The sequence below is a fragment of the Protopterus annectens genome, chromosome 4.part0 (genome assembly GCF_019279795.1).
Source record: "Protopterus annectens isolate FY-2018-M chromosome 4.part0, PAN1.0, whole genome shotgun sequence".
In the NCBI taxonomy this organism is placed as follows: Eukaryota; Metazoa; Chordata; order Ceratodontiformes; family Protopteridae; genus Protopterus; species Protopterus annectens.
In genome coordinates this window covers 1,714,569,612-1,714,582,076 of record NC_056733.1, presented here as the reverse complement: position 1 = coordinate 1,714,582,076, position 12,465 = coordinate 1,714,569,612, and the positions used below count along the sequence as shown (strand labels likewise).

At 34.4% G+C, this 12,465-nt stretch overlaps 1 long non-coding RNA gene across 4 annotated transcripts in view; it reads right to left on the bottom strand.

Annotated features, from left to right (window-relative positions):
• LOC122799993 overlaps window positions 1-12,465 on the bottom strand; it is a 910,576-nt gene that overhangs the window by 250,321 nt on the left and 647,790 nt on the right. For all 4 annotated transcript variants that reach the window (XR_006364517.1, XR_006364516.1, XR_006364518.1 and 1 more), the window contains one exon: window positions 4,531-4,626. This is a non-coding gene — a long non-coding RNA (uncharacterized LOC122799993). The remainder of the gene's footprint in view (window positions 1-4,530; window positions 4,627-12,465) is intronic.

Sequence of the window (12,465 nt, the reverse complement as noted above, 5' to 3'; positions counted from 1 at the left end):
TCATTATACTGATCATTTTCATGATAATTCTTTCCATGTCTTTGCTTTGGAGACTGGCAAGACTTATTGGTCGTAGTTTCCAAGGTCTGTAGATGGCACACCTTTGCACAGAGGAATGACTATTGCTCTTCTACATTCATGAGACACAGAGCCTCTTTGGAGACTACAGTAAATAGTGATTGTAGAGGGTCTGATAGGTCATGTTTCATGCTATTTAGAAAGCAACTGGGATACTGTGTTGGTCCATCAGTGCAGTGGTCTTGGCTTTAGAGAGAGCATTGAGGATCTCTTCCCTAGTGAAAGTAGGGAGGAGTTGTATTTGATAGTATTTCCTGAGGAGAGGTCGAGTGGGAGAGAAGGGTAAAGTTAGACGTACATTTGTCTGCCAGTAGGTTTGCTATATGTTCTGGCTCAGTATGAGAGGCTCCGTTAACAATAAGCACTGCACACAATTCAGTATTGCCTTTGAGGTTGCAGTCATAGATAAAGAATGCCTTGTGGTTGTCTTTGGCCTGGAAGGCCAAATTTGCCTCAGATTTGTTTTTTTGTAGACTTTATTTGTCCTCTGAGTTCTCAGTTTAGTTTTATGAGAGTGCTTTTATCCTGCTGGGTGCTACACCTTCTAATTTTTGCAATGGGTGTTGCCATCCCCTAAGAATGAATTAGCATATTGGGTACAGGCACATGAACCATCAGTCTGTGCCCTTGGCAATAAGCAAACAAAAATAGTTATTGCAGGCTCCACAAATACATGGAAAAATTCTGTAAATGATTTTAGGGAATAATATCTTCTATAGATCATAAATTGTCACTGCATAAACATTGCCTTTAGTGAGATGTAAATGTACATGGACATAGTGAAAAATTCTGTAAACAATTTTAGGGAATAATATCTTCTATAGATCATAAATTGTCACTGCATAAACATTGTCTTTAGTGAGATGTAAATGTACATGGACATAGTGAAAAATGCTGTAAATGATTTTAGGGAATAATATCTTCTATAGATCATAAATTGTCACTGCATAAACATTGCCTTTAGTGAGATGTAAATGTACATGGACATAGTGAAAAATTCTGTAAATGAATTTAGGGAATAATATCTTCTATAGATCATAAATTGTCACTGCATAAACATTGCCTTTAGTGAGATGTAAATGTACATGGACATAGTGAAAAATTCTGTAAATGATTTTAGGGAATAATATCTTCTATAGATCATAAATTGTCACTGCATAAACATTGCCTTTAGTGAGATGTAAATGTACATGGACATAGTGACAAATTCTGTAAATGATTTTAGGGAATAATATCTTCTATAGATCATAAATTGTCACTGCATAAATATTGCATTTAGTGAGATGTAAATGTAGATGTTACAGAGTAAGTAAACACAAAGAGATTTTACAATATAGATCACTGGATATTTAGCAGATCTGAGTTACAGGAGAAACTGTAACAATTTATTTAGGTATTTTTAGGAAGGAATAGTGGGTTATACCTTTGCATTGATTGGCATCTAGACAGTCTGAGTTAAAACATGTGGTGGGGAAGTGGAGCATTATTATATTATTTTGAGAAAATTTGTATTTATTTATTTATTTATTTATTTTTATTTTACATTTGTGGACCAGGATAGTCCGACTGGATATATGTCCATTTTCAGTGGAGGCCCGGGGAGAAAAGCTCCAGATAACACTGATAGAACATAACAGATAAGAGCCAAACATATTTACAAAGCCCTCTAGTAGGTCCTCACAATATACACAGTGTGTAATCGTATACAAAAACAACAGGTTGCAGTAAGCTATTATGAGCAAGAGATGCGTACAATATTAATTTAAATAAAGCATTGAATAAGTAGTGATTAATCAGGGTTAGTACAAGGCCAAAGCCAGTGCTCTTTAAAATACTGTTAGAGGCCTTTTTTGAAGAGACTTAAAGAAGGTTCGAGGGTAAGGTTAGATGGAAGTGAATTCCAAGTTTTACCAATGACGCTGGCAAACAGGGAGTCGCCGGCTGAGTTAATGGCTTTGTCGGTTTGGACCAACAGTTTATTTGATGATCGTAGTTGTCTTGAATTACTGTGTGGCTTTATGATATTTTTGAGTGCTGGAGTATTTTCAGGGTGGTACAAAATTTTGTGTGCTACGATAAGCTGATTGAACAGAAGTAGACTAGGCAGTTCTAGCCACATGAGAAGACTGAGGTTTTGACAGTATTTTTTCCTATATGTTGAGAGTATGGCAAATCTGGCAATATGGTTGTAACAGTGAGAGATTGCATCTGTACAGTAAAATCCTGGACTAGATGTATTTTGTAACTCAAACCATTTTTTTTAAAATACAGATGAAACAAAACTTATGCTTCTTGCATTAACTGTGCAAGTGATTATACAACAAAGCTATCTTAATATATTTTCGTTTCAAAGTGTTTTAGAAACATATATGCTACAAAATATATATTTGGGTTCCACTATGAAACGTTGAACACCTACAAGCAGATAACCCAAATGCTGAAAACAAATACATCAAGCATACAAGAGTGAAATCTCAAAACAGTGATCATTTTTTTTTACCTGCGGCAAGTCCTCCTGCACCCCACTCCACACCCACATATGGGTAATAAACCCTGCACATCCCCTGAGTTTATATATGGCAATGCCAGGGTAATGTAAACATGAAAAATGGACCCCCCCTCCCAAAAAAAAAAAGAAATTATTGCTAATGCACACTAGAAACCACACTAGCAGTTATTCAGATGCTTGTCCTTACTATTTTGATCACTGGCATCCATTGAATTGGGCAGTTGATAATCGGGGAAGAGAAATGCAATAACCTTTAGAGCAAATCATATTTTATGTAGGATACAAATGCTAATTCTTTCCATGTCTATGCTGCCCACATTGTACTCTGCTGGGAGACAAGTTTAAAATTGCTAGGCTTTGAATATGTGGATGTTACCATGCAGAGAGAACAACAAGTAATTTAACAATGAGATTCTTTTAGCATCTAGTGGACATAAGAAAAAAATTAACAGTGTTTTTAACTGAAACCATTTCTGAAATATAGAACAATCGAGTAGTATATAGTTCATATCCATCAACATGCACACATTTGTAATATTGATGTCCCAGCAAAATATTTTTGAAATAGAACTTATAAATAAATATAATAAAACATACATTATCGTCATATTGTTTTTGAAATATGTATGCAAGCATTGCATATATCCTTACCAATATTAATTTGGCAGCTAGTGGTGTATTTGTAATATGACAGATGAGACTGTTATATATGTGAATAAAATGTTTCAATGTATTCAATACATTCTGGATGAGATTTATAATGATGGCTGCTTATATTTTCTGAAGTGGATGAAAGCAGCAACATAATCTGAGTGATACAGTGCTTTATAATACTGAGATGTGCTATTTTATCTGCAATTTGTGCCGCCCTATGATAAGCAGAGTTCTAGAATTGTAGAAAATGTCAGTAAAAATTTCACGGATTCCTTGCACTTCAGATTTAGTTTATAACATAATTCACTGTGTAAATTTCAGAAAAGGTGTAGTTAAATCTAAATATTGATGAAACTTAATAAGGGACTGTTCATCTCCTTCCCATAGAACAAAATAGGTCATCTACAAATCTCAGATAGAAAATGACCTGTTTGAAACCCCTTGGAACAAATCTATCCTCCCAATGGGCCATTACAATATCGGCATAACTATTAACACTTGACGTGCCCATAGCTATGCCTTTTTGTTGTAAATAGATCAAATCATTGAACATAAAGATATTATTTTCAAGGATAACTTTCACGAACAAACAAATGAGTTCAATAAAGGCATCATTGTAATTATTGCATTTGCACAAGTATTCCTTCAACATGTCGATACCAGTGTCATTAGTTATACATGTGAACAAAGATTGCACATCCAGAGTTGCAAGAATGTAAGCATTATTGCACTGTGCACTTGATACAAAAGCATACAAATCATTCAAGAAATGTTTTGTATAATTCAATACATACTGATTCTCTTTTATTATCAGGCATCTCATGGTTAAAAAAATATGTATATCACATCATGCAGACACAGTATTCCCTATTTAACAAGTCTGTTAGCTCGGTATATCCTAGAAGTGTCAAAACATCACTGTTTAGTAATACTGAACATTTTTTTAATGACTTAAACTGGACGATTTAGCTCAGATAACCACAATGTTTTGTGCATGTTGCAGTGTGACTATTTAAATATGTCTAATAAGGGGATATTGTCCACTTCGTCTTCAGGAAAGTACATTTTTATCATTGCTTTGTCAGGAATAGAAATTAAAAATGGCTAATTAACAGGATCTGTATTTTTATTAGTGTAGTTTGAAAAGATATGTGATACAGTACTGTCACGGCACTCTCATTATAATGATATTTTATAGTTTCCATAATTAAACTGTCACTACTGACAAAGGTGATGCGTTCCTGAAAGCTTGCACAATCACTGTTTGTGGATTATCGTGTTTATAATACCTTTTGTTCCATGCTTGTTTTCTTCGACTTTAGGTCAGGTTATTACTGGAAAAAAGAGATCCCTCAGTTGGTCTGTGCAAAGGAACAAGTGTACACCTGTAAGAACAATTAAAAGAATTCATCATTACATGCAGTTACTTTATTTGACTTTATGGAATGTAGCATCATTCTTAATAAAGGCATCAATGTTTTAGTAAACAACAATTAATAATTTTCTTTCAGTCCAGCAAGAATGCCTTGATTTCTAGCCAAATTAAACTTACAAATACAGTCAGATTTCACACCAAAGCTGATAAGTTAACTAGTACTTACATGCAATGAGCTGAACAAATAAATCTTACATGGTTTTATTTTATTTGTCTGACAAAGGCTGAAACTTGAGATTATACTGAATATGAAAAGCTACCATGTTGCTAGCCATGCCACACTTTGAAATAATGCAGTGTTTAGCATTGCTACATAAGCATTCTTGCCTGTATTAGCATTTTACTTTTGCAATTCTCTCAAGTGCACTTCAAAAGCAAATCAGTTTCATAGTTATATAAAATATGACATTAATTCTATTGCAGACATCTTTTTCATAAGTGAATTTTTACATACATAGCTTTGCTGAAAAAAAAATACAGCAAACACTATTTCTCCTGTATCTCTTCTCTCTCGATATCTGTCTGCCTCTCTCTCTCTCTCTCTATATATATATATATATATATATATATATATATATATATATATACATATATATCTGTGTGCATATGTATACATACCCTCTCTCTCTCTACACATACACACACACACACACACACACACACACACACACACACACACACACAGACACACACACACACACACACACACACACACACACACACACACACACACACATATTTATGAAGTTCAAATAAGAATTTTGATTCACATTTTCACATGATGACTTTTTCTACCTCCTCCAAAGTTCATTTTTTCTGCCTACATTCTCCCCTGTAATGTTAAAATTTGTGCATCAGGATTGTATTTCCCCTCTCTCTCCTTTTCTCTGTTGAAGAGTTCCCTACCCCTTACACCTTCTCATATTATTTTCTTTTGAACCCTTTATCATTTATCTTCATCATTTTAGTGCTTTGTTCAAATCTTGTGGATCAATACATATTCTGATATCATCTGAGTTTTTCTTATAAGGTACCACCATAGAATATACCCACTCAGTTGGTTCATCTACTGATCAAATCACACCTTGTTGTACCATTTTATCTAGCTTGGCTTTGATGCTATTCTGCATAGCTATTGGAACTTTCTGGGCTGGCCTGACAACTGGACTGACATCTGGGTCTAACTTCATGGAGTATACAACTGGAAGCTTGCCTAGTTTGAAAAGATCAGTATAGGTAGAAAAAAATTAAAGTAATGGTCTTTCAAGCTAACATGATGGACTTCCTTACTAAATGAAAGCAGTCCCATTTTCAAACTGTCTCTGAGCCCTAATAATGACTGGACGTGCCTCTTACCACATAAAATAACAAGACGTAACTTCTCCCAACAGAGTAACATGAATGCACTACTGAGCCATTAGTTTGAATTTCTTCACCACCATAAGGAACAACCTTCACACACTTTGCCAAATCATCCCTTTCACCATTACATACTCTAGCAAATGCTTCTCCTGACATAACATTGCACTTGAAACCTTTGTCAACTTTGAGCTCTGTGGGTTTTCTGTTTATCTGAACAGTAAAAAATACTTCATTCTTTGCCATAAATCTACTGCATTGACTGTTTCACTAACCACTGACACACCATCAGCATAAAAAGTACATGATGTAGGGTCACAGATTTCTAATTGATCAACTCGTTTTTTGAAATGTTTCCTTTTAACAGAAGAATGTATGCCTTTTGATTTACAAAACCTCTTGAAATGATTCCACTTATTACATTTGTGCCACTGCTGACCAAAAGCTAAACATTTTTCTTTTTTAGATTCATGATTTCCATCACAATTATGGCAGTTGGCAATGAAACTAGTTTGGGACCCATGCTTTTTGTTTGTTGACTCACTCTTATGCTTCACTACGACTGTGCAAAGTTTGGAACTTGCTGGAAAGCTCTGGGGGGGGGGGATTACCAGTGAATGCTGCAGGGGCTACAATTGCTGCCATATGCTTGGCTCTGTTTCTTTTAACTACACGCTGCATACTATCAACATGAGCTCTAGAAGTTACTGGAAACATGCATTTCTCATTTGTAAGTATATGTGTGTGCTTTTCTGTGAGCTCATATATCTGACAAATCTCAATGGCCTTATTCAGAGTTAAATCAGTGTCATGAAGTAAAATTTTTCTTACAGCATCGTCTGTAATATCACACACGTCTGTCTTTTGTCAACTCATGCCTTAAATCACCAAATCTGCATGTTTCACCCTTATTTCTCAAATTACATATATACATATATATATATATATATATATATATATATATATATATATATATATATATATATATACTGCAAAAGTTTCAGCAGGCTTTTGATCTTTTGTGTAAAATGAGTGTCTTTCCATTGTAATGTTTGTCTAGGGGTCACACATTTCTTGAAATTTACATTTTAAGCACACAGGGTCATCCCTTGACTCAGATGGTAAAACAATATGACTGTTTTCACCCTCTCCTGCAAAGATAGCAGGTGCATACATAAATGGCTTCTGACCCAGCTAAATTAAGTAGAATAAATGCCTTTGTACAGTCATCTTTATCAGAAAATGCAGCCTGTATAAAAATGTTGTACTCTTGCTCAAACACTCGTCAGTTCTCTGCAATATTATTGTCAAACACAAGTGCACTGGGTTTTCGAAATCAGTCTGCATTAGCAACAAAGTATACACAAACACACTGAAAATATGGCCCTTGTAATTACTGTATGTACAAACAAGCTGTGCTGTGAGAGGTTGTAATAGCATTTAAATGCACAATAAACTCTTTGAAATATTGTAATTTGTGAAAAATGCTCTGAAATGGCCGTATATTGTGAAATAACTTTACTATAATACTGCACAAACATGTGAATACTTCATAACTCAGATATGTTTAATTAATACGATAAACACATGCTTAGCAAAAATGTGGTGTTTTCCTTTTATTTTATTAGTTTTATGCAATTCAGACTTTATTTTAAACATTTTCCATAGTAATTTGAATATTTTTATCAATATTAGATTTTTTGGTTTATTTAAGCATCATTTAGAGCATTCTGTATGCTTCTTTTAATATTTGGGAATAAGAAATTATTTGAGCAAGTTTTAATATCTGAAATTTGTGTCTAACCTGTTTTGTCACTTATATGTGCAGTAGTGATGATCCACTCCTGTATATGCCTTCAATACCAACTAGATGCCTCTCAAACTCAAACTGGAGAAACTAAAATGCTTTCTGGCAAAAAGTCATTTTATCCACCCACTTCTGACACCATGTGACTCATCCCTCTCTAATATTCATGATGAACAGGTGGAGTAGTTAATTTAGATGCTTTATCACATAGAAACCCATCAGGATGGATTGCAGCATCATAAAATATACACAAACTGATTAACAGACAGCCCTTACAGGCATAAATGCTTACATCTCAATAGCTTACTACAAAATGGCAGTCAGGCTCACACGTGCTCACTATATATACACTTGTGCAAGCCCTTAGATAGCTTCTTAAAGATACATACACACACATTGATCTACAAAACGTATAGCTCCAGAATGAACATTAATAATCTTTTATATAAATTCTCCACATCAAAATTCTGGAATAACCTCACTGCCAGTTTACGTAGCATTTTACACACTAACAGCTTTAAAAAAACAACTAAAAAAAATTCTCTAGAAACCTTGGTTATAACCCTGCCAGGACCCTGTCTAATCCTGATTCTGTCTTCTGTCTCTCCCACTTTTGAGCAGTAAGATTTCTGGCTCTACTCTACTTATGTAATGTTGTTGAACTATATAATCTGTATGGAATGTATCATGCTTATATCTTTATAATTACTTGTTTATTATTAAGTGACTTTGTCTATTTTTCATACTTATACAAAACTGTGCTATCTTACTATGTTTTCATACTGTCAAATTCTCTTGGTTATTTTTTTGTGAAACCTATTAATATAATACTGTCATTTTTCTTGGAGATTTTCTCCTTGGGTCTCCACTGAAAATGGGTCTGTGCTCAGTTAGACCAACCTGGTTAACAAATTTATTTATTTTATTTATTTATTTCAGTTTGATTACCGGGGAAGTCCACTGGGCCACAAGGTACCCATTTTCAGTGGAGGCTCGGGGAGAAAAGCTCCAAAGGCAGTACAATCAAGGCTACAAATGAAAGATAAAAATATAATAGAGGTACAACAGAAGTGTCTCATATTAATTATACATAGTAAGAACAGTGCAACAAACTAAAATAACGTTTAAAGTTCTAAAAATGTTCTAAAAACAATCTAAAAGATTCTAAAGAAAAAATGTTCTAAAAATTATCTAGAATTTTATTTTTCTTTTTTTGTGCAATGTTTTCCTCTGTACAATCAACGGAGAAGTAGCTTAGACATTTTGGGAGTTAGAAATTAAGTCAGAGAGCAGATATGAGAGAGGGTAATTTAAGTAGGGTGAAAGCAAGAACATTTCCATTTGGTTGATAGGTATGAGTGGAGTTGGGTCTTGAAAAATTCCGTGTTAGGTATAGTCCTAAGTGAAGGAGGCAGAGAGTTCCATTTTTTGCCAAGAGAGTAGGATAGTAGTAGCTGGCCAGCAGAATGTTTTGGTCTGTGAATGGAGATTAGGTTTTGGTGTTGTGATCTCAATGATCAGCTAGGGATGTTGGATAAAGCAGGGCATTTTTCAGGGTAGAATATTAATTTATGAGCGGTTGTTCGTTGGAGATAGTTGAGGTGGTTAGGGAGCTCTAACCAGTTTAGAGATTGAAGGGTAAGGCAATGGTGGGTTGAGGTTTTGGATTTAGTGGCGAATTTAGAGATTTTATTATAGCAAGCTTCAAGTTTAGAGGTGAGGGATGCAGATGGATTAGTTAGTAGAGGGGCACCATAAAGGAGAGAGGGAAGGAGGTAGGAGGTAGCTAAGGTGTGCCTAGTGGAGTTTGAAAGAAATTGGTTGTTCCTGTAGAGCATGCCTAACTTTTGGTGTTTTTTTTTATGTTTTGTTGCATGTGGAGATCAAATTTGAGGTGCTCATCAATGGTAATGCCAAGGAGTTTTGCGGAAGGGACTACTTCTATGGGAGTATTGGTTTGGCTTAGGATGTTGAAAGTGTTTTTGTCGAAGGAGGAAGCCTTGGTAGGAGAAAAAAAGTAGTATTTTAGATTTGTTGGAGTTGAGGGAAAGATGGTTATTGTGCATCCAGTTTTCTGTAGTGGAAAAAGCTTTTTGTGTTTTGGACAGAAGTTCAGAAAAATTGGGGGTGGCACAAACTAAGGTAGAGTCATCAGCGTATTGGATGACTGTAGTGTCAGGGAGGGCAGAGTGAAGGTTATTTATGAACTTGTTGAAGAGTATGGGACCAAGGATGGAACCCTGAGGAACTCCGGTAGGAGTAGGTAAGAAGGAAGAGGTACAGTCCTTCCATCTGACAGCTTGAGATCTATCAGAAAGGTAACTGGAGAACCAGGAAAGAGTATTAGGGGAGAGATTAAGGTTGGAGAGATGAGAGAGAAGGTGTGTGTGGGATATGGTGTCAAAGGCTTTTGAAAGATCTAATAGAACAGTGGATACAAGTAAACCAGAACTGCGGGAAATGTGAAATAAATAATAAATAAACAAATTATTCCTGTATCAGTCTTAAGAATGGCACTTGTCACAAATTAGATATAAAATGTTTAAATGATTAGAAGTTCAGAAATATTATAAACATCCTGCTAGTATCAGGATGAATTTGCAACCACTTGACCCATGTCATCAGTCTCCATAAATTAGATACATTTGTTCTTCTCGGTTTATTGAAAAACCTTTGTGCTCCTGCCATATCTCTCAAGTGTACCTCATTATGAGGAACATATCCCATCTGAGGTCTTAAAAAGTTCATGCTCCTCAAAGTTTCACATTGAAAGGGTCAGTCATACATCCATGATAGGAATATTTTAACTGACATTCATGGTTAATGGAAATTAATTCAATAAAAGATCCTTTTTATAAGTAAAACTATCATATTTTAATCATCATATGACTTTACTAGTTGAAGTTGTTAGTAAGCTGTTAGTATGTGTTTCACATTTTGCCTATTTTTTCTACATTATGATGGTTTGGTGTTCATCACTGTGGAGTTGAAATGTTGAGAGCTATGATTCCTGTTTTGTTTAAAGACTCCAAAAAACTAGATGTTATCTGTACTAGGGAAAAATATAAACTGCTCTAATGTAATTTCATATACTTTTGATGCCGCATGTTTCCAATCTGAAAAGTATCTGCATGTAAATGTTATGATGTACAAATGTATAAAATGTCTTAAACTCAAAAGAGAATGAAATTACTATTTTTTTTTTCTTTTCAAAGTAGATGAGATGTAGTGATGCCTGATTATTTAATGATCTGTGTGACGGGTGCTAGCCTGAACCTGTCTATGTAATCATGGAAGAGTTTTCCCATAATGATTTTGGGCAGTGTTGAGCTGACTATGATTTTAACAAGATGTGCATGTATCACCCCTATGTTTCTGCTGACAGTATATAAAATAAATGTAACGATCTGGTATGCACTAATTTTGGTCCCTGTGTATCTGGTGTCTCAAAGTAAGTTTAAAGCATAAAAATAGCTATGCCAAATTTAAAAAATCTAGCATATTTCGCTGCACAAAAAACAAACAAACAAAAAAACTATATATAGTACTGTACTTTACATAGTATATGCATCACTGCACCCATGGCCAGTTCCCTTCATTCACTTTAATGGATACTTAAGGAACATGATCATAGATGGTCCCTTCAAATCTAGATGTCAGTGGAGGGGGTGGGGAATTAAATAATGAGTCACTACTAGTAGCTTAGTAGGGTTCCTTGTAAAACTGTTACATGAAAAATAATGTTTGCTAGTTCTAGTATCATTCCAGGCTATTGGAGTTGCCCATTAGTTACAAAACTTACCTTCTCTGTTACTACATCACTGCTGCATGGGCCTGCAGTAAACATTTTTTGCCATTTGAGTGAGATATTAGCACAATATTTCTTTTGCATGTAGCAGTAAATGTTAAGACACTATGAAAAGAAGGGCAAACATTTTTGTTTTAGCAGCAAATATTCAACTCACTCCAACCCCACTACCACCCTAAAATATGAATGAAAGCTTAATTTTCATTCTGTTTTATTCAGTGTTTAGCCGTATCAATTGGTACTTGCTCGCAATGTGAGAAAAAGCAAAATAAATACATAAATAAAAACATGATAATTGCCAAATCCTCCCTTCCAAATTACTGAAAATTAAGACAGCAGAAAATGGATAAACTTAAGATGAAATTCATAGTCCAGGACTTCACATTTGTGTTGCTGTTATCCCCAAAAAGTACTGCTATTTATATATGCAAATAAGCTAAGCACAGGCTACTAACTAAATAAGAAAGAGTGAAGGCCTGACTGTGCTGCTCCTTAGGAATTTGTATCTGTAAAAAAATGAAAAAATATTATGGGAAGGAAAAAAAGGAATACAATAGAGAAAGGCATACATAATTTAAATATATATATATATATATATTTATATATCTATACATGTATGTATATATATATATATATATATATATATATATATATATATATATATATAAATATAAGAGAGAAGGGGAGACAAAAGAGGAACTTCATATATTATGTTTAACAACATTCAATATCTAACTTTAAAATAATTTTATTTTTATAAACCTTTATCGAAGCAAATCAGAATGGATGGGAAGTGTTTATGTGTGACTGGGAAA